At 41.3% G+C, this 24,877-nt stretch overlaps 1 long non-coding RNA gene across 4 annotated transcripts in view; it reads left to right on the forward strand.

The window, feature by feature from the left end:
* Positions 1-206: 206 nt before the first annotated feature.
* Positions 207-24,877, forward strand: part of LOC122799993 — a 910,576-nt gene continuing 885,905 nt past the window's right edge. The window contains exon 1 of one of the 4 annotated variants that reach the window (XR_006364517.1): positions 207-358. This is a non-coding gene — a long non-coding RNA (uncharacterized LOC122799993). The remainder of the gene's footprint in view (positions 359-24,877) is intronic. The other 3 variants (XR_006364516.1, XR_006364518.1, XR_006364515.1) reach the window with 3 other exon arrangements.

The raw sequence follows: 24,877 nt of genomic DNA on the forward strand, positions 1-24,877 counted from the left end.
GCTACTGAAACGCTTACAGAAAACAACATAAAAATAAATATGTTAATCAAAGATGCATGACAGCCAAATGAGTGCCTAAGCTTTTTGTTTTTAATATGCAGAAGAGCTTTTCTAAGGTGATCATTATATTAACTTCACTTGGACTACAGTTGTCTCCTTTCTGAGTGGCCAGCATATCACCATGTGATGCATTATGAAAGCTGTTAGAAAGAACTCTGGGTGACTAGAGATGCAGTGTGAATTCCTTTGAAGTGCTAGTGCATTCGGAGCAGAAGGAACAGCTTGGACACAGCTCAAAAGAGCGTACCAGTCTGCATGACTTCGGTGGAATGGCAAAATCATAGCAGAAACTCCTAAGGTAAGGATCAGCTCTCTCTTTTATGAGTAAGGTTTTTTTTTTTTTTACATGCAACAATACTCAGTAATCAGAATGTAAAAGCTTGTTTTTTTTCAACCAAAGTCTTCTCATGAGCAGGCTGTGACTACATTTATATTCTGTACATGCCCTTCTACATCTTTTTGATGTAGGTGAATATTTGCATGTCTGCTGGTGTGCTGGTGATTGAAAAGAACTGTAGAGCGTCACAGCAAGCATAATTTAAAGAGGCACAGGAGCTGCAGACTGCTGCTATAGGGTATTTTAATGCATGTTAGCTTAATCATGATGATTACTGTTTGAGGCAAGACAAGAAATGTTTTAGCTCTGAATCCACAAGTCTGCAATGGAATAAGTTACTGAAGCCTGGGAAAAAAATATATGTTTTATCTATAAAAATGAAATGTTAATATATCTCATATTTGTAATGTCAACTTTTCTTACCCTTTTTATTAATTTCTATTCATGCTTGTCATATTTAATACTATAGGCTGTAATCCAATTATTCTGCTATTACCATGGCTATCTTTGAGTAGAATTTGAGTGCACAGTGCTGAGGCAATTTATGGATCTTTCTGTTTTTTTTTTTATTTTACTTTTTAATAAATGAAACATTTGAATTTTACAAATGGAACAGTCTTTGATAAGGCCAGCATTGAAGCAGAAAGAAGATATTCTTAAAATTGCTAAAATAAGAAAAAAAAGTTACTCAGCTGTGGCCCTTTGTTACTCTAGCAGGTGCATTAAGCAGTAAACAGTAATTACTGATAGTTTTTTTTTTCAGGCAGGTTAAAGAATGCACAAGGTATATTATTGTGATAATGTTCCAGATATGTATCTGAAACAGAAAGGTATAATCTCCGCTGAATTCACCTGGCCACTTACCAAATCAGTAATTGAATCTGCATTACTGAGGATAAATGCAAAGACGTTAATACTAATTCAGTGCGAGCCCACCCCACCATAACAAATGGGTCATGAAAGTACTTGAAAGATACTCATGTGTCGGATATAAACAATTGTAATAATCATGTTTCTGGTGGTAACCAGTAACAGGGTAGATGTGAACCTGTTCTAATATAATCAGTCACTGGAAGTTGGCTCAAATGCAGCTTTACCTTCTAAAAGACACTAACAGGTCTCAGAATAATTAATAATAATAATAATAATAATAATAATAATAATAATAATAATAATAATATGAGTGAATTTGGCATCTATTTCCTTCTTTCATTGTTATGCATACTTTACACTGAGCTAGAATTTTTGACATGTAATGCTTGGAAAGATTTCAGGTTCACTTTTGTGGATATAAAACTTTTTATTGCATTTAAGGCTTCACATTTTGAGTATTCAGTATTCAGTTATTGTTATTCAGCACACGGCTTGACAGGAAAAATACCCATGAAGCAAATCTACCCTTCATCATCTGCCAGTCACAGATAGCCTTCTAGACTCACCCTCCCTGTTACTGATTTCTCACTCATTGCTCTCTGTCATGATGTCCCACAGAGTGTAGCTCTGGAGCTGTTAACCGTCAAATTCGGTCACTCTGCTGGAGACCAGCTGCATCTTTATGTGAGCTCTCCTCTTTTGTACCTAAACTCCTGCTCTGCCTCACACACTTATATATCTGGACTGTCTCGACTTTGTATCAGACATTTCTATTATCCCCTTAAATTTCTTTTGGTGAGGGGGAAGCTCTTCAAAGCATGAGATAATGCATGTTCATTCATGTTTAACCAACTGTATTTCTACCTCTAAATCTCTCTCTCTGTTTCTGATACACCCCCCCCCACACACACATGTAAAGACGCACATGTACAAAGGCAGACACGCACACTTGCATACAAACATAAACACTCACACACACACACACACACACACACACACACACACACACACACACACACACACACACACACACACACACACACACACACACAGTGAGTAGAGTCTGTATTTGGGAAAATACACTCTTCTCTGTATTTCCTTGCACTGTAAATGTAACTTGATGTTAGTGAGACTGTATTAACTAAATGTTGTTTTTTTGTGTTTATACTCAGCTTTTTATTCATCGGTTTGCTGTACACCACTACATTACTCACGTCAGCACATAGTCAGTAGGAATACATTATATAAATTAATGCACTGATACTGTTATATGGAAGACAGTACTGCCAACCTGACATAAGGAGGTGCTGCAAATTCAGTACAGGTCATGACCCAAAATCTACACAAGACCTTGTAGAGCCAGTTCCCTTGAGAATATTGGAGAAAAGAATTTTAGAGAGATCACCAAACTATGCCAATCTAATGTATGTTTAGCAATATCCACTGAATTTATAGGTGTTATATAATTAATGCATTATTTGTGACCATGGGACAAGAGATGGCTATAGTCTGACATAATGGGAAAGTTAAACACTGAAGAGGGATGTAGACAAAACATTTTTATAATTATCTTATGAACACTTTAAGCAGTATTACAAATTCAGGAAATTCCATTATTCTTGGCTGCCAAATACCATAATGGGAAAACATGTAGGCAAGATATATATATATATATATATATATATATATATATATATATATATATATATATAGATATATATATATATATATATATATATATATATATATATATATATAGATATACACAAGCAAAAATGCCCTAAAGGGTAAGCTGTACTAGTAAGAAATGGACTGCTCAAGGCCATGATGAAAGAGTTTTAGGTGTTTCTACCCAGGGAAGTTTGCATTCCACAATACCAGTAACCCCAGTATGAAATATTACATATATAAAATGGGTGATTATTAAATCCTTAAGTGACACAAATGATGGTGCATACTTTCTCTGGTGTGCAGTTTTCAGTATTAAGAAAATGGTTGTATGTAGACGGTGCCAGAGAATAATATTGCTGTGTTGTGTATGGTGTGTTTGCCTGTGTGTGCTTGCATGCTTGTGTATGTGTGTATGCTGAGCAGTTTGGATCCCCTTTCCTTTGGTAACTGTGGTTTTGAATTGTTGTCTTTACTATATTGCATGTGGGACACCACAAAATGTATTTCTTCTTCATAGCTCTTGGTTCTGCCATTTATCAGCTGGAGTAGGTTCCAGCCATGTGTAATTGTTTTTGACAGGTGCTGTGGTTTCCCCAGCATCCTAAAAGTGTGCTAAAGGTGAATTGCTGATCCTCTAATTGCCTATTGGTGTGACATCCCAATCAGAAATAGTTTATCTGACTTGGGCTCAATGAGTGCCAGGACAGGGTGTAGCACACTTGCAACCTTGAAGTACATTAGCTGTAAAATTAGAGAATGACAACATGAATGTTGCATGTACCACCTGATTTTATTTGTCACTTGCTGTTTTCCTACATATTCCCTTCTGTGCTTGTTATATGCATACATGTACATGTTTAGAACAAATAAAATGCTTAATATTTCTGAACCTGTCAGCACTGCTACAGTTCTACTCGTCTTAATTCCTCTGCCCCCACTTACTTTAATTATGTTACTTAGCAAAACTCTTTTGGTATGCAGATGTATTCTTTATCTTTTTTAGACTGCATCATATGCTGTGTTTGTTTTCCTTAATGAAATTGTGTTGTTTAACAATAACAGTAGTTTGCAGTTGTTTCCTTGATGCAAATTAGTATTTTCATATTTTTTTAATATGCTGCCAGATTTCTGTTACTGGTCTAGATTCAGTTCTATACTATGAACTCCACTGAAAAGTATTGATAGATGGCTGTCTAAATACAGACTAGTAGAAAATATCTGACAAAGAAAAGTGACAGACCTGTGAGACATATTGCAATGCACAGTTAAGAGTATGACAGAGTGTTCCACTTGATTCAGGACAAAACTTTTGTATAGTGTAGCTGAAAGAAAGAGCTCATGCCTGTTACACTGCAGTGATTCCATGCTCTATTTTCAGCTTACTGCCTAACGTATAGTTGCTTCCGCCCATTCTCTCCTTTATTTTCTCTGTCCATTAACAAGCTACAGTTGCACTCCTTCCTGACCTAAAAGGTTGCCCTTTTCCAGGCAGTTGTATGGTAGTCACTTCATTTCACGTGATGAACAGTGCCTCAAAAAATGTCACTGTAAAACCCTTAACATGACAATACTGACTTTTGATAGTATATTAGTATATGTATATAGTATATATGTAGTATATTCACAGACATTGTTACCATTCCCAGAGAAAAGATGTAACACATTTTTAGTCCTTCTTCATATCACTTCCCATTAAACATTATCCTGCTTCTTCATTTAGACTGACAAAATAAAACAGCAGCAGAGAAATTTGTAGAAAATAGCCATGTACACAGTCTAATCACCCAGGTACGGCCTATGTTCTGCCAAAGCAGAGACTAGCATCCGATATCCTTAGCTTTGGGGAGTCCTGTAGCACTTTCAGAGGTGTCGGGAGTACCTAGTTTTATGTATGGATGAGCTTTCTTCATATGGGACAGCAGAGGCCAAATTTAATAGAGTGATGTTTTGTACAGATTAAATATTACTCAAAAACCACCATTAGAAAAAGGATTAAGAAATGGGCAAGATTCACTGCATACTGGTGTGATTTAAGATTTTAGAGAAAAAAATACTCAAAATGGTTAAGAATAATATATATTTTTCAAAACTGGTTACTAATTATCTTTAAAAACATTTTTGTAACACTCAGTAGAAGCTGTATGAATAATTCAACAGACATTTGGTCTGCATTTCACTTCTGTGTTTATAGAATCAGTCAATTGTTCACATTACTCTTAACTAGCCAATTGCATTTGTTATTCTTTGGGGAAAATAGAGTTTTAAATGTCTATAGCAAGAAACCCTGTTTGGGAAGCTACCTATGATGACCCAAGCACTGGTCAAACATCTGCAATCGCATAACACTGATTTTGCATATTTTGACTGTAAACCACAACAATTAGCTAACTGTGAGACTTGTAAGAGCAGAGCTTTAACTGCAGCCCAAATGACCCAAAGTCTGAGGCTTACTCACTCAGTGGACTCAAAAGCCCTCACCTCTCCAAGGTTATATCATCATATGAAATAGAGTTTAGTTTAGCAGTTCTCTTTGTAACTTTTTGTGACCTTTTAGGTAAAGGTTTATCACTAGAAGAAGACTTTTTGTTAAGATGTCATAACTGAGCTAAAGATTATATACTTCTCTAGGAATAAAACATAAGCCATCAACATGTTTGTATCTCCCATATCCTCTGTTAATTTTATATATATATATATATATATATATATATATATATATATATATATATATACACACACACACACACACACACACACACACACACACACAGATATATGTATAGATATACATATATATATATATATATATATATATATATATGTATGTATATATATATAATCAACCTAGAGGTTCCACAGCAGTGGGGAAAGGACATAAACCCCTCCCTAGTTTTGTCAGTACTTTGTGTTTCAGTCTTTTTCAGTTTAGGTCTTCTTTATGATCAGTAATTTGACTGTAAATCTTATGGTGCTTAGGTAATTTTAAACAACACCTATATATATTATAAATATATATATATATATATATATATATATATATATATATATATATATATATATATATATATATATATATATATATTCCTTTACTCAATGTAATTGCATTACTTTTTTGAGCAAGACTGCTGAACATTATTAAAGACAATTTCTTCCTTACTCTAGTCCTTATATATTCTCTCTATAAGCATCTTTTGCTGTTCCTATGCACATAGAAGTTAATATACTTTAAGGAGGCTGTGGTGGGTTTGCAAGAATTTTTTTTTTCCTGGAACATTTGTTTAATATATTTCTCTCAACAAAATGCAGCTTGTTCTAATGAGTTCCATTCAGTCATAGGGCAAGACTTAAAAATATGTTACCAGTATTTTTAAAGTCTTCATACCTAGGTTCATAGGTGGTTACTGGGCTATTAAACCAAAGGTCTTTATAAGCCTAGCTGTATGTACCTAATATAATACTAGTGAAACCCAATATACAGGATCTTGTCTAAACTCAAGATCTTAGTTAGCAATGACTGCCCATATCTAGGAGGTTCATACAGTACATGAAATTCCCAGCAGGAGTTTATGGTTTCCAATCCAATCATCCAAGCTATGCTTAAACAGGGTCTTTGATTGATGTGAACTGGTAGCCTATTCCAGAGGAGTGGCAACCTTTGGGATACATACCTGTCTCTCCAGCAGGTTCTATTTATGTCGCAGGCCAGGTTAAGGTCCCTGGAACAGGTGACCATTTTCCTAGTTGACTTGTGAATGTGCTGCAGCATTTCCATTAGGTCTGGATCTGATATTGCTTTGTAGGCCAGGCACAAGTCTCTACTAAGTAGTCTGTATGCTACTGAGTACAGTGACAGTGACGTCTGTCTGGCAGTGATTGACATGTGCTGGATACCCAGAATTTTCTTGGTTAGAAATCTCTGAAGACTCCCAAGTTGCTGCAGGTGCCTGGTAAGGTACATACAAAAGGGAGCACTGTACTCAATTACTGGCCTGATGAGGTCGAGTGCAGGAGTGTTATGACCTCTTTGGCACTTGAGGCAACAATGCTTTAGCTAATGTCTTGTGCTATGTAGAATAGCTTCCTTATCACAGTAGACAAATGGTGATCAAAGTTTAGGTTACAGTCAACTTGTGTTCCCAGTTCTCTCACTACTGAGTTGTTACTTAGGGTATTATGTATATGATAGCCTGCAGGGTTATCATTTTTACCAAAGTGGATGATAATACATATTTTTTGCATTGTGTTTGAGTCTATGGCTTTGGTACCAATCATTGGTTTGTGTAAGTCCCTCTTGAAGTACATTGACATCATTTGGGGATTCAGTGATTGCATCTAATATGCAGTCATCAGCAAACTTAGTCAGCCACAGCCCCTCTGTTTTGTCCTGAATGTATGAGAAGTATATTCCAAACAATAGGGGGTCTAGTACTGACCCCTGTGAAACCCCACTGGTGACAGTTCTGCTGGTTGAGGTAAAGTCCCCAGCTTTGACTAAGTATGATCTGTCTGTGAGCCAGTTAGCAACCCACCTGACATAATGGGGGTTGTTCATCATTCTGTTTTATTTAAAGTTTACTTTCCTTACTGTATCACCTGACTTGTAGCTTAACTCATCAAATGATTTTTTTGTTGTTGTTTCTAAACATATTTAAATGTTAGTCTTCTTGGTATTGTAGCTGTTGTTATATGCACAGGGCATTGTTATCATCATGGTGAATGTCTGTTCTTTCCATGTTCTTTCTAACACTTGCAATCACTATAACTGTTCTTAGATTAGCCATAAACCTTAGTCTAGTATTAGCATAGTGGTTAAGGTCTTCACCTCAAAAACACAAGCTGCATGGTTTGATTTTAACCCAAGGTTATTGTTCAGGTCTAAAATGGCCCTTTAGGGCAATTAGCCTAGTGTTCTTCTATGAACCACACCAATTATTTTCTCATCTCTAACCTCCACAGGACCTGCTCTGATAGATTTGACACCTGAACCCAACCAGCCCATTCATTTCATTCCACAGAAGAGGAGTCTGGCATTCCCAAATAAGCTGGTGACACAGCAACCCATCCCATCCTGCCCAGGAAGCTCAGTTCTTCCATATGTTTTCTTGAGATAAGAGTCAAGTGGTAGGGGATAGGCCAGTCAGTAATTTTTGTGGAGGTGTGTACCCTTTCTCCCAACTAGACATCTAGTGAGGTCAGAGTAGCTTTCTTGCCCAGGAGAGGCATACATGCTCTAGTACACCTTCCTCCCTCAGTTCAGTGATGGCCATGCTGCTAGCAGCATGTGCTTGGACAGCTTTTTCCAACCAGTAGGTGTCACCAATATAGTAAAGCAAACACATTTTCTTACTTCAGGAAGTGTGAATTTGCACCAGCCACTCAAGCCCATCCTCCCGCTAAGCCACAAGTACTTTGCCCACTAACTGAACAGATGTCATCTGATATATAGTATACAGGATGCAGCCAGGCAACACAATGCTTTCCTGAGACCATAATGGGGTTAATGTTTTATGAAGTAATCCTTGTTTGTTTTGAAGGTATATTAATTGCAGACCCTTCCCACTCGTACACAGATATATAGCCCTAAATATGAACTAAATGACCCAAGTTTGATTATCAGACATGGGAGCTGGAAGAACGCACAGCAGGATGGGAATGTGTGGCACGCAATTCACTCATCCTGTTGGGAATAAAGTGCTTGGCTTGCCACTGAGGTGATACCCAGTTCAGAGCTCTGTGTGGTGCAGCCCACAAAGTCATAACCAATGGGACGTGCTGAAATAGTGTCATAGTATACGTCAAGTAGCAGTCCCATGGGGTTGCTTGTGTGCTCCTATCTCATGGACTTGAAGCACAAGAATTCTTCGGAAGCCACCAGTGGGTGTTAGGAGTTCCTGGAGCCCAGGAGAGTGGAAAGACTCTGATGACTGCTTGCATGGCCATCATACAGTTGTCTCTTGACTTTTGGAGGAATGAATGGTCTCATAGTTCATGGGGGGGGGGGTCAACAGGCAGAAGGGATGCAAAAAAATGAATACACAGAAAGACGGACCATTATCAGACTTGAAGATAGATAACATGCTAAATGCAAAGAAAGCTTCACAGCCAAATAGGAATTTCAGCATTAATTGATAAGAATATTAAAAGCTGTACTATGAGATGCCAGTAATACTTACGTACTTATTTAAACAAATAGACTGGTCCATTAATTGTACCATAAATATCAATACTTACAGCTTTTCTGATATCAGAAATGGATGACTTGCATTTTGCATTTTGCAGGTTATTAGTTGTTCAGTATTAGCAGTCTGGTATATATTTCTTCAGTGTACCCCTCATATTTGGGAACCATATGTTTTTTGTATCACAACTGTTCCTTATGTATACTCTCTGTAGGCATCATTTGTTAATTTTGGAGCTATTAACTTTGATCCTCTTTACAAATAATTACCATTGTAGTAACAATGATTCATGGTTCATACCTTCATGCACCACAAAACTAAATGAAACTCATATAGTTCTGAACACTGGACATTTTTTTCATTACCAACCTCCATTATATATAAAGTTTGAAATTTCTCCACATCATACTCTGCTGTTCTTTTTATACAGCATTATTCTATTTTATCATCTCTCATTTTTTAATTCTAGCTACTGAGTGTCTTGTGATCTAAGCAGTTGTATTCTAGCATCATGTTATAATGAACAATGAATTAATGAATTAATAAGGCTGCAGTCTCAGTCAGCATATTTTTTTTATTTTGTGAGGTATTTTACCTGTGATTGCTACAAATGGAGTCTTATGAATATTTCTTTTATAAATAAATACATATGTAAGTATGCACAAGCCCAAGTTATAGCTAGGGTTTCTTAGTTCTGTCTATGAATATATTTCTAACATTTATCAAACTACTTGCAAAACTACATTCCCTTTGACATCTTGCATTTAGAGTACAACAGATTCCAGACCTTTAGAATTTGTGCCAGCATCTAAGAAATCTTAATTATTTGGGGTGAAGTAAAAAAGTCATAGTACTTGAAGTTAACCTTCATTTTAATTATTTAACATCTTATTTTTGTGTTTTCAATCTTGTTTTGTTTTTATCAATTCTTTTACAGATGCATTTTTACACCAAAATTATTATGAACTTTTGGCTGTTGTTTGCAATGCTTATCAAATACCTTAGTTGTTTTGTATGATTTGCTAGGGTATGTCATTTAAAACCTTAACATTGTTAGGATTTTGTGACATTTCTTTCCCTGAAAATACATAGGGCTGGATTCACAAAGGCTTGCACGGAGTCTAAGAGTAGTGTAAGCCGGCAGACAGCCAATATGTCTGCCGAGCGATCCAGCAACAGCCGGCAGGGGAGTGCATGAGAGCTCCTAAAGCTACTCTTGCATGGACAGTGTTATGTTATGCAAATGACCTCATTTGCTGCTGAAAGCTATGCAAATGAGGTAAATTTGCAATCCAGGAAACACTAATCTGTCCGTGTAAGAGTGGAGTTATATGCAGAATGTACTCCATTGGTAATGGAGTACCGTTCTGCAAATAACAAAACGGAGCTATGACAGCTCCAAATAAAGGATGCATCCAGTTGAGGAAGCATGCCAATGGCCAAATATCAGGCCATTGGCATTTTTATCTGTTGAAAATTAATAAAAATCAATTTTTTCCCCGATCTCTGATGGTTAAGTGTAGCGCAGCGCCGCACAAATATGCGGCTCTTTAAAAACCAGAAAAATTTAAAAAGCCCAAAATAGGCATTCTTATTAAAAATATTATTCTGCCATGCAAGTGAATGGAAGGCTGAAAACAATATGGCTAGTGAGTAGTGGTTGCTAAGGGGGGAAGCTCAGTTTGAGAGATGTAACCAAGCATTAGTAGGCGATCCTATGCAAATGAGGATAAGGATAGCGAATCCCAATTTTCCCTGGCATGTGAGCCATGTCCCTAGAGTGTAAGTGTAGGAGTAGGGGAGTAGTAGAGTAGAAGAGAGGTGACATCATGAGGGGTATGTATGAAAGACTGTAAGCTTATTGGAGCAGAGTGGCTTGTGTTTGCTGTAAGTTACTCAGGATTGGAAGAGGCATGTCTACAGTTGTCTTAACTGGAACCCAGAAACCGAAGGTGTACGCCGTGGATATCACTGAAATTTCTTGCAAACGTGCTTACACCGTGTGCGCACCTGTAAACCCATCTAAGCCTGTGTGCATAAGTCTGCACCCGTGTAAGCCTGTGCAAGCCTGTCTAAGCCTGTGTGCGCGGATGTGCACCTGTCTAAGCCTGTGTGTGCACGTGTGCGCTTGTGTGCTCGTGTTTGCGCTTGTTTGTGAGGTGCTGCCCCCTGGGAAACAGAAAGGGAAAAGGAAGGAAAAGATGTAGTAGGAAGTTAACCAAGGAGAACTAGCAGAGCTGCCAGGTGAAATCAATCAGAATCAGCCAATTACACAGGCAGCACACTAGCCCAGCCCAGCCCAGCATTTAAATCTCTGCAAACAACATTCCCCCATATTTTTCTCAGAAACATTGCAACACTGCAGTATACAAAGAGAGTGAAAACTTAAAAAGCTTAACTCAGACAAAAAATGTTAGGGGCTGCCATTGCTATTATAAGGCAACATGTGCAAGATGCTGAGGGTGGTGCCATTGCGAATGCTGCTGAGCAACCCACAGTGAGGAGTTGGAGAAGAGTGTACAGACCTAGGGTAACCTAGCAGGGGCTACTTGAGCTGGAGATAGTGGAGTGCTATAGAGTGGACAGAGACCTCCTGCAGCAAATTGTTGAGCTGTGCAGGCCACGACTCACACACAGAACCAACAAAGTGGAACCCATCCCAGTAGAAACCAAGGTATGTATTGGCCTAAGAATACTAGCAACAGGTACCTTCCAGAGAACAACTGGTGATATGATGGGGATTTCACAGGCATCAGCATCCAGGGTACTGCACCAGTTCCTGAATGCCATGTCAGCACATGTCGGTGATCATGTATATTTTCCCAATTCCCGTGAGGCATTGGCCAGCAATATGCGTCTCTTCCAGCAAATAGCGAAATACCCTGAGGTAGTGGTTGCAATTGACTGCACGCACATACACATCAAAGCACCAGCCAGTGAGTGGGGTAGGGCCTACATCAACCGCAAGGGCTTCCCCTCCATCAACTGCCAGGTCATGTGCGATGCCCAGGGCATAATACTGAATGTGTGTGCTGGCTGCCCTGGAAGCTACCACGATTCCCATATCTGGCATCTGATGCAGTTGTACCAGACATTTGCCAATAGGGGCATCCCTGATAGTCACCTAGTGGGGAATGCTGGATACGCACTGGAGCCGTGGCTGATGATACCAGTCAGAAATATACACACACCTGAACAAGAACTCCATAATGAAGCATACGCACAAACACGAAATGTAATCGAGCGTGTGTTTGGGATGCTCAAGTCACGGTTCCGGTGCCTGGACACATCTGGTGGAGCCTTGCAGTACTCACCAACTACATGTACCCAAATTGTCATGGTATGTGCCATGCTACACAATATGATCCTGCAAAAACAGCTGCAGCAGGAACAGCATGTGGCAGGGCCAAACAACCCCCCACCATTGCCAAGGCCATTACAGGCACAGTGTGACTCGGAGGAGGAACAACCTGAGCCCGCTCCAGTAGGCAGAAGGAGGCGTGCCCAGTATGCCTTGGCCTTGGCAAAGAGGCAACACATAGCACATACACTGGCTCAGTAGGAACCCTGGAAATGATACCTCTCTCTGACTCGCACAAAAAATAAAAGGGATGCCTAACTTGACACTACCTGTTTTCAAACATGTATAGGGAGTGTACTATGTGCATCCGACATAGGCATGCAGCACCACCTGAGGCATGATTGCCATGTTTTAAGCAATATAAAGCAGTGCTAAGCAGCTTTTACCACTATTTTGTATATGTAAACAAAATTGCCCGCGGCAACTAGCACAACTTCGGGCAACATTGAGCAATGTTGGGCAAGGTCGTGCAAAGTCGAGCAAAGTTGAGCAAAGTCAGGCAAACATGCTCATATTTGCTGTACTGTTCCTTAAGCAGTCTGGTCTGCCCAGCATGAAAATAAAAAGCAGTGACAGGGCTCAAATCCAGGATACTGTGCACTATAGTCACAGTACTGAACTATTAAGCCATGACAGCATTACACTGGCATAGACACAGCAGGACAATTGTACACTAATACAAACACAATGAAATGCTGTATCATGACCCTAAAGAGGCATATGGGTAGCCTCCCCCACAGGCCTATGCAGTCAGAGAACAGCAGGCCAGGTGATGTGATGTGGGTTGGGTAGGCTATGAAGTTGCAATCTAATATACGTGACATTGGACGCTAAGATCCGTAGTACAGTAGTATGCCTCAAGACAGTACGATAGGCAACAGTACAGACTGAAATGGTGTACCTTACATAGCAGTGCAGGCCTAGCAAATGTGTATGTGTCAGGTGAACCCCTCATCCTATGTACACCCACAGCAACAATCAGGTGTGCCCCAGGGTAGAAAAGTACAAAGAATAGCTGTCCCTCCTGTATGACGAAATGTTGATAAGTCTATGCAAAGTGTCTCATGGAAGCCCTGCAGGCACAGCATGATCCCTGTTGAGTTATGACACAAAGGTGAGCCCTGCAGTAAAAATACAACTTGATTTTCCACACACACATATAGTATAAACTGCCAGATATGTGTGGCCCACTGTTGTACTCATACTGGGCATGCTCACACACTTCAATAAATGAAGCAAATGTCAGACAACAACATACTGAAAGGTCATACTGGGCATACTCACACACTTAGGCCATGTCTGAGTACAGCAGTGGGCCACACATATCTGGCAGTTGCATGTTTCTCCCCAGGAACCTGTCACTATTCACCAGTCCTGCCTTGTGCACACAGTTATATGAAAACAGACACATATAATATATTGGAACCCTGTCATTATCAAACTATGCACCACAAGTACTTAAGTTGTTCACAGAAAGTGAAAAATCAAGGAAGATCAATAAACTTGCAATCAGTATCATCAATAAACAATGTGCACACCAAATATTATCCAAGCCATGTTCTGGCAAAAGAATATGTGAAGGGGTCCATAGAGAACCATGACGCTTCCTTCCGCTATATCATAAATAACAATGTACACACATATATGTCCTGAGTCAGAGCAAACTGTAAATGACTGACATTGCCAACATCCTGTCAGACAGGCCCATACATACATACCCCCCTCTCACTGACAAAAGGCCCTATCATCATACCTGGAGATTGTGAAAGCACAGATATCACATATAGAATGGGTAAACAGCTCCTTCCAAACCTGAAAACATGGAGTCTATGGGATTACATTGTTTCCCTAGCTGTGTCATAAGTAAACTCCAGAACAAACAGAGCCTGCACCTGAACAGTCTGTTGAGTCTCACCCTCTATACAGGATATGAAACTGTTGAATGGGTTACAGCAACGTTTGACACACTCCACAAGTGTTGGTGCATAACAGAACATGGGAACCATTGTCTTATAAGCCTATTAAGCCTGATCTGCAAGGCCATGGAGTCCATCATGATGGAACTCATAAACAGAGCTATTGTAAGCCTACAAACATCCAACCCTACCAATTTCGGTTTGGTCATGGACAGATCATGGTTCCCAAACCTGCTAGACTGTTTACAAGGCAGTCACCCAGGACATACATCAATGAAATGAGCTACACACGTCCCACATAGACCTTGAAAAGCTCTTTGCCAACATCCCAGACACATGTTCTATCCAAATAATCAACAACCTGTGCATAAATATGTCTGTCATCTGATGGATTGCCAACTGGGGCACAGATAGATCATACAAGGTAAGAATTGTGGTCTCCTGTACAAGCTGGTAACACATGCTGTCCCCCATGGCTCAGTCCTGGGACCCCTCTTGTCTGGTGTATACTTTTCAGAAATACAGCAGACACACGAGGGCTATGTTTAGCAAAGTTTGTGGATGACTGCCAAAAAGTTGTAATAATCGATGTTTGGGACAACAGAGACATCCTTAAAAAGGGTCTCAGTTAGACAGATGTGGTGTCAAAAGTATGTCCTCGAACTACAGTCATACAAATACCACATAGGTGCCAACACCCTAAATATGGAGGTGATAATAAGGGCTCTATGGACAAATGTGGATAGTCATCTGTACTTCCAGAAACACATTCACAAAGTGGTCAGAAAATCATGCTATGTGTTCCCACAAACTGCCAAGGTTGTTGCATGTAGGTCAAAGGAGGTTCCCTCTACTCATCAGTCATCAGACCCGTCAGAGAGTACCACAACACACCTGCGATGAATCTGACTAGGAACCTTCAGCAGCTGGAAAGACCAATGAAGTACCTCAACAGGAGGATTACTGGCCTCAAACAGTTGCCCCATGCAACAAGACTGAATTTAACTCAGTCTGTACTCTGTTGCATACTGTCTACTCAGGAGATTTCTGCCCAACAGACAGGTCCATGTCATGGCAACACTCAGATCTGCTCTGAGTTACATCTCAATGGCACTAAATATACAGACCCAACTGATATTGCCAACATCCTGGCAGACAGGATCAGTGTTAACCTTACCCCCCTCTCACCCATGAAAGAGCACATCTCTATAATGGAAGACTGCAAATTTGCTGTCATCACGGCTGTACAGGTAAAAAACACTCTCCAAAGCCAGTATCACAGCATCCATGGGACCAGATAACTTCCCAGGCTGTGTTCTACACAAACTACAGAATGAACAGGCACCACACTGACGTACCATGTTCAGTCCTAGTCTCACCTCAGGCTTTGTGCCTGCTGAATGGTGAACAGCGACGGTTATCCCACTACACAAGGGTGGAGACACCATGGATCCCAGGAACTAGCTCCCCATTAGCCTGATGAGAGTCTGCTCTTCAAGGCCATGGAATGTATCATCATACAACTTATAAAAAAAGACATTGGTAATCTCCAAACTCTGGACCTCAACCATGTTGTGTTTGTAAAATGCAGACCATGTCTCGTAAACCTGACAGATGACATTGAAGCAGTCACCAGAACCGTAGACGAGGGTATTTTGTTTTGCACAGCCTATGTAAGATCTTGCCACGGCTTTCAACACCATCTAACACTCTGGAATTATAGATAAACCCACTAAACTAGGTATAAATTGCTATGTCACAAGATGGGTTGCCAACTGGCTCACTGACAGAACACACCACTGTGAAAGTAGCAGACTCCAAGTATGACTTTGGACCAGTGACGAGTGCAGTACCATAGGACTAAGTCCTGGGTCCTGTCCTGTTTTGTATCGACTTCCCTGAAGTAAACTTTAACATGGAAGGTCTGTGGCTAATGAAGTTTCCAGATGACTGCAAACTAGGAGCCATAATTGTAAATACTAAAGATGTGGACATCCTACAAAAGGGCCTCGCTGAGACAGATGGCTGGTGTCAAAGCTATGGGCTCAAGCTCAATGCCAAAAAGTGCATTGTCATCCCCTTTGGTAAAAACTCTGTAGCCATAAACTATAACATAGGCGGTAGTATACTTAACACTGAAAGTGTGATAAGAGACCTTGGGTCACAGGTGGACAGTAGGACACACCTGTGATAATCACATCCCCACAGTAGTCAGGAAATCCTTCTATGTGGCACACCTCATCACAAAAGGTGTCTCATGCAGTATAGAAGAGGACATTGTTCCTTCTACTGATCACTCACTAGATCCATAATAGAGTACAATGCCTCTTTTGCTATGTACCTCACAAGACATGTACAACAACTGCAAAGCCTGCAGCAATACCTCACAAAGAGCATTAGCAGCCTGAAATACATGCCATACACAGACTATCTCAAAATGCTCCAGTTGTACTCTCGCATATCGCCTACTCAGAGGTGATCTCTGCCTAACATACAAAGCTATGTCAAACATAGAGCTGTTGGACATGCTCCACGTAAAACACTCACAATTCCTCTGATCTTCGGCCCCAAAACCACGAGTGAAATACAAAAGGAAGGGGTGTATCCATTTACCTTATGGATATCCACACCTTCAGGCTAGTGGCACAGCATGAGGCCTTGGAGACCATGCAAGTGCAACTAACATTGGGCAAAGCTGTTTATCAGATTGTAGCCTGCTGCAGATCACCTACCTTGTCTCAGGAACCTCACTCAGTATTCCTGAGAACAGTGGAAAATATAAAGGTCCTGTCAAACACCATTATATGAGGAGATTACAACTACCCAAACACTGAGTGGGAGAATTACTTGTATACAACATCCTTTGCCCAATGTTTCCTAGAGTATAAAAACTCAAATGACCTGAAACAGCTAGTCACCATGCCCACTAGAGGTGACAACATACTGGACCTGATCATCACCAACATGGAGTACCAGTGTTCCACGACAGAGATAAACCTCTCGCTGGTAATATCAGATCATAAAGTAATCACACTGGACATCCACACCCCCTCCCCAGTCAAGGAAACCACTGTGAAGACATTTTCAAAAGCAAACTGCACACTTCCCAAGACCAAAGTGCAAAGTTCCAAAGCCCCCTTGCTATAGGATAATGCTATACAATCTGCCGAATCATTTACAAGTGCATTCTATGAGCATCTACAGGGATGCATGGATCGAGACATGCCAAATATAACCAAGATGCACTCCTCCAAAAATAAGAAACCAATCTGGTGGCCATCGCCCATAAAAAAGCTATACAACAGAAGGAGGAAATGAACACATGATAGAGCAAATGTCGCAAAAGGAAAGGCATCCCCGATCATTATTAGGAAGACACAATGATCACTCATAAAATAATCCAAGGCCAGTTTCTAAAGACAAATTTCCAAGGAATGTAAGAATAACAACCACAAAGCCTTCCTTAGCTATACCAAACATTTAGGTGGCAACTTCTAAATATGCTGTCAACTACTGACAAATAGCAAGAAATACACTGAACCAACTTACATTGCCCACATCCTGGGGGACATGTTCAGTGAAAACTTCCCTGCCATCACCCACAAAAGGCCCTGTGTCCATCCCAGAAGAATGCAGAGCCCCAGACTTCATGGACATGCAGGTAAAGACAGCCCTCTCCAAAGCTAAGAACACAGCATCAATGGGACAGGATGGTGTTCCAGGCTGCGTCTTACACCAGCCCCAAAAGGAACTACACCCTCACCTACATTCACTGTCCAGACTCAACCTTACCACAGGCTATGTACCCAAAGAATGGCATATACCAACAGTCATCCAGCTCCACAAAGGGGGTGTCACAACAGAACCTGGAAACCATTGCCCTATAGGTCTACTCAGCGATGTCCGACTATAAACCAGTCACAAATGGCATCCCACTGGTCTTGGTCCTGGGACACCCCCTGTTCAGTAGATACTGTTCAGAGGTACAGGCAAACACGGGAGGAGTATGGCTGAACAGGTTTGCAGATGACTGCTAACTGTGGTCCATAATCGACTCTACGGCTGACACAGACATCCTCCAGAAGGGTCTTGCAGAGACAGATACCTGGTGTCAAAACAATGCCCTCAAGCAGAATGCCAAAGAATGCATAGTCATCCCCTTTGGATAAAACAAAGTGCACACAATTTACCACATAGGTGGTAATCCAGTATGTACGGAGAAAGTAATTATGGCCCTGGGGACCCAGGTAGATAGTAAACTCTCCTTTGATGATCACATGGCCAAAGTGTTTATAAATTCCTTATATGTAGCCCACCTAATGTCACCTAATGTAATCCACTTTGTTTAGTCTGATGATGTCACCATCCTACAAATATACCTGTGGAAAAAGAGCTCACAATAATGTTTATAGCACCACATGTAAATGTATGCTCCTCTATTTGCATAAAATAGTTAGGTAGGGGTTTGAAACCTGCACTTGGTAACTGTGTATTATCTTTTTTGAGAGGAGAAACCTTTTTGGAGAGTAGTAAAACACGTTAAAAGTGGTATACTTATCTTTATCAAGTCTGATGATGTCACCATCCTACAAATATACCTGCGGAAAGGGAAACTTGTAGTAATGTGTGTAGCATGTCATGTTAGTGCGTACTCCTTAAGTGTCATAAAGTAATTAAGTAGGGGTTTGAATCCTGCACTTGACAAGTGTGTTTGTGTATGATCTCTTTGAAGAGGAGCAACCTTTTTGGAGAGTACTAAAACACCTTAAAAGTGGTACACTTATCTTTGTCAAGTCTGATGATGTCACCATCCTACAAATATACCTGTGGAAAAGAAAACTCCCACTAATGTGTATAGTGTGTCATGTTAATACATACTCCTCAAGTAGTTCAGTAGGGGTTTGAATCCTGAACTTGCCAATTGTTTGTGTGTGATCTCCTTGGAGAAAAGCAGCCTTTTTGGAGAGTAGTAAAACACCTTAAAAGTGGTATACTTATCTTTGTCAAGTCTGATGATGTCACCATCCTACAAATATACCTGTGGAAACAAGAGTTCCCAGTAATGTGTATAGCGCATTGTGTTAATGTATACTCCCCTAATATCATAAAGTAGTTAAATAGGGGTTTGAATCCTGTACTTGATGACTGTGTGTGTGTGATCTCTTTGAAGATGTGCAACCCTTTTGTAGAGTAGTAAAACACCTTAAAAGTGGTATACCTGTCTTTGTCAAGTCTGATGATGTCACCATCCTACAAATATACCCGTGGAAAGAACAACTTCTAGTAACGTGTATAGCACATTGTGTTAATGTGTACTACTCTATTATCATAAAGTAGTTAGGTAGGGGTTTGAATCCTGCACTTGGTGAGTGTGTCCTCTATGTGTTTAAACACTGTTGCTCAATGTGTTGTGAGTTTTGCTTTTACAACTGTATGTGCATTGCACGTCAGGTAGCTGTGTGGCAAATACATATACGTACATGTGACCTCAATTATTTCATAGGTGGGAACCCTGCATTCTCCATGAACACATCTTTCATCTTTGCCAGAGTGTGCTGCCACTTTCTAGACCTTAGGTCACATCTGTATGCTTGTGACAAGCTCAGCCACTGCAGTGATCCCTGGCCTAGGTCATCCGTGACACACACTCATTATGGTTTCTATTGAATAGTATGAGTGAGGGTTTATGGCTGAGGTATATTTCAGACCTGTTCAAACACAGCAAAGTCTGTCAATGATGGCTATTCATTATAGGTGTACAACAACCTTTGTGGATGTGCATGCAGACCTCTTATTGCTTATGTGATCCACCGAGGGATTTCAAAATACCTTTGGAAATGTGATTACCAAAGGAGAGATGATGTAACACTTGGCTGCATGTACACATCGGTACCTGTTTAACATGTTGGTGACTACTACCTATGTGGTACTGTGGGGATACTATGATTTTTAAAGGTGGATGACTATGCTTTAGTTGGCTTATAGCTTTACGGCATGGGTTTGACAACAGGTATCTGTTTGTATGATACCCTTGTGGAGGATGCGTGTGTCATCTGGAGAATGCATTATAGGCCACAGTATGCATTTCCAGACATAGACGGACATATCCCCACTGTGATTGCTTGTACCTAAGAGAGCTATATGTCAAACATGCATGGTCTCAGGAATGGGTGCAGATGAATACCAATGGTTACTGGCATAGTATAGTACCTGAAGGATCCAAATGTTACTGTGTTTCCTACATCTGTGTGTCAGTTGTCAAGACATCATCTAATGATTGTTTATGGTCAGGCTGTTGAGGTTATGTATACTACCAGAATGCAAAACAATGACAGATAGTAACAGTATCACCCACAGCACAGTGTCAAACCATGTCATACACACATGTGTACTCAATTTCCAAAATGTGTGTAGTACAATGCATACTGGCCACCAATAGAAACTATGGAGTGTTACTGTGTAATACAGGGCATGTCACCCTGCCCATGTATCCACTATGCACGTAGATGCAGACAGTGCACCTACACCATGTTCACAAATGTACACCTACAAATCTGTGCTACACACATCCCACACGGACTGTCCACTCTCTAACACATGCTGCCAATATTACACACATCAGTCAAGTGGCACATGGGCGGACAATACACTATTGGAACGAACACTGGTGTAAACAATACTACATTGACAATCATAGCTTTAATGCATCATGCCTGCTCAGCTACACCTTCAAGGATATCATTACACATTACTGCTGACAACATGCTAACATTGCTAAACTGCTATAAAGTCACCCTGTGCATCAGCACCATGGTATCTTGTTCCTGCATCAATGTTAGAGATGACAGGAGATGGCACAGGTTTCATCATATGCACAGGGTGTGTTGTTGGTTTGCTAGAGGCCTACATTGAGCCATACAATCGACATGTATGTGTGTGTGTGTGTGTGTGTGTGTGTGTGTGTGTGTGTGTGTGTGTGTGTGTGTGTGGGAGGGCCAAGAGTACTGCTATGGGCCAATGTTGATGTAATGTGTGCGGGTATGTGTTAGCCCTAGGTGTCTAGTTTATGTTTGTGTGTATCTGCATGCACACAGTTCCACCATGTGGCTGCCATATACAGGGATTTGTGGAACAGCCGCAGACTGTACCTGCCAGGCTTTACAGATCACCATCTCTGGCCACGGATACAGTACCTGTGCCTGGCAGGTGTGCTACAGACAGTATCAGGTACTAAGCCAGACTAGGTACTATCCTCAGAGGTGGACAGATGTGCACTGGACCCAGGTCCCTGCTGGGACTGTCCAGAGCCACATGCACGTGGTCTTCTAGGATGGTCTATGGACAGCCCACCCCCAACATTGTTGGGGCTGGTACTGGCACTACGGGAGCAGCTGTGACTTGAGGGACGGCTGCAGTGACTGCCAGCTGCTGATGTTGCTGGCATACGTCCACATCAATGTCTCAACCACCCCACACTGTCCTGACACATGGACATGACATTGTGGAGGACATCTAATGTCTCACCCCAACATCTATTAGTGACCTCAGTGTAATTACGGATGGCACCTGCTAGGTCACGGATACTGTCAATTACAGCAGTGTTATGTGCCCTCTGTGCCCTTAGTCCCTGTCTGGTGTACCGTTCCATACATGCCTGTGCATCCATGACAGCCTGGAACATGCATGAGGTTGTAAGACCTGTGGCACGTCTGCCAGGGGCATGATGAGCAGCAGTGCTCTGACGAGAACCCCTGGACATCTGCCTATGTGGTACCATTCCAGACATCTGGGTATGGCTGCTGTGTCAAGATGCATGTGCCATAGATACCACACTGTCCTGGCCAATGCCGACTGTACACTGTCCCTCAGCTAAGGGCATTGGTGATGGATGTATTGTCAGTATGACTGTGTGCATGGATGGGGTGGACACTTGTGTACTGTCGATTGGTGGCACAACGACAGACCCTGGCAAACATGCCTGTGCCTCAACACACCTATCCTCAATATCACTATTTGGCTCAGTGACATCAGGTTCCCTGCTGCAGTGAACCAGCCCAACCTCAGCAACTGTGAGAGGAAGACAGGAAACACACTTTACAACCTGTACATGATGTCAGAACACATGCACACATACAGACATGCACACATGAACAAATGCACACATGCACACATGCACACAAATACACTCCTCACTAAAGCAGACACACACACACACACACACACACACACACACACCACCAGCAATCCAGAACATACTCAATAGCGGTTGATGGTGGGGTACAGTATCACAAACCAAACAGCCATATCACACGTGTCAGCATGCAGGACGTGTGTTGCTCAACAGCATGCAGTGCGAGTGTATGCAGCACTTGCTAATAACAGTATACATGGCTTTGATGCATGTGTGTTGTTGTTCATTGATTGGCCTCACCCAGAACACAATGTGTACATGGGCACAACATTGCTGTGCAAGTATTAAAAGCTCTGCAATGTCCTGTGCACCATCACTCACAGGTATACATACCATGGCTGGATGTGTATCAGTGTGTCACATAGATATCCATTTCTGATTAGAGCTTCTGTGTCTTTAGCAGATAATTGAGGACACAGGTTTAGCACATGCATGCTATGTATACACACAGGATGAGTGGGGAATGTATACCTGATGGAATACCATTGCTCAACATAGCCATTGTACAGTGGTTATGGTGAGTGTAGGACATATTGTGGGTATGCCAGTGCCAGCCATGACATGGCATGCTACAACACAACTGCAACATTAAACATCACACATACCCAATGTGTGTCATGTGACCTATACACTCAATAGTCACTTTGTACAAATGGTGATTGCTATGCATATTCTGTATAAGTGCATATGTTTGCACACACACAGCATTGAGGTGCATAGCAATGAATGCTATGTGTAGTACTGTGGTTACTGCAACTGGATGGGGTGTAGTACCATGAGCCATCATCATGCAGCATCATGTGGTCACTCAAGGCTACTATTGTGTGCCAGACTGGCACCTATCATGCTGTACCTGAACTGCAGTACCATGGCTACATTCACCATTTCACAGCCAGTTGTTACATGGGTTTTTATGGTGCCCAGTAGGGAGCATTGCCTAACATGAATGTGTTGTGTGTTGAAGAGTGTTGCACCGCCCCATGATAGGCCTCTACCCCTCAGGTATATTATGTGTGCTGTGTGGATGACATTTGGGATACTGGAGTGTGACCTTACAGTGGGTGTCTGAATACGCCATGTGTAGCATATTAACATGTATTGCGTATGACAAAGTTGTGTATGTTGTGTGCATGTGTATCACCTCTGCCTATCCAATGTCCACTACAGTGTAGCCACAATTGTTTGGGATGCTCTGTATATTGCATGTGTTTGAGGCAGCTACTCACATTACTGAGATGTGCATAGTCTCACAGGAAACATGCACAGCATGCATTATGCGTAGGTGTGTTACATGTGTACATGGCCTACACCTCACCTATGACATGCACATTTTATTTGCAATAGTAAATGTAGAGCACACTCACCAGCATGGGTCTGCTGCCTTGCTGTCACACCAGAGGGACCTACAAAGATATGAGATAGTTTGTCAGTGGCAACAACTGTGGCATTGCTACTGTGGGTTTGCAATCTTACAGTACTACAACGGTTGACAGTCACAGGCCTACAAATTATGTTCCAAATTATCAGTATTGCACAACACCAGGCTCCACATCTTCTAACTACACAGTACACATCTCACATATGCATGATCTACCAATAGAGGTATCAGTAGTCTACAGATATGCCATGTTACCTGCACGCTCTCTGTCAACTTGCTGGGTGGCTCCGGCCTCCATGATGATACATGTTTGCTGTTGTTGTTGTTGGCCAGGAGCCACCAGGCTCAGGAGCAGCTCCTCCACTCTGGTGAGAGGGGGATGGATGGCTACCCCACCACCTGTGGCAAGCTGTTGTCTACGGACATCAGACGCATGCTGCCGGACATGTCTATGTAAATCACTGCAGTGATGGTGTACCTGCTCATAGGTCCGGTTATGCATGCCTATGTCATTTACCCTATGGACCACATCTTGCCACAGTGCAGTCTGCTCATGCTGGTCCTGGCTGGTTCTTGAGAACAGCAGGGTGTAGTGCTGAACCAGGCTGGGTGTTATTTACTCATCCTCTGCTAGGCTATAGGTAGGGTTGTGATGGTGACCATGACCCTGGAAGACAATGAAACAATATGTGTGAGCAAGTCATGTGGCACACTTAACATTCTAAAGTACAGATATCACTGAACTGCCATATATAGCAACCTATTGGCTGTCAGAGGATACACACTTCCAATACCACATATTAGTGCTCAACACACAACTGCCTGGCAGTACCTGGCACACTTTATATATCAAGCCATGTTCTGCACAGCAACAAAGAGAAACCAGTATGTAAGACTATACAACAGTACAT

The sequence above is a fragment of the Protopterus annectens genome, chromosome 4.part0, assembly GCF_019279795.1.
Source record: "Protopterus annectens isolate FY-2018-M chromosome 4.part0, PAN1.0, whole genome shotgun sequence".
Classification (NCBI taxonomy): Eukaryota; Metazoa; Chordata; order Ceratodontiformes; family Protopteridae; genus Protopterus; species Protopterus annectens.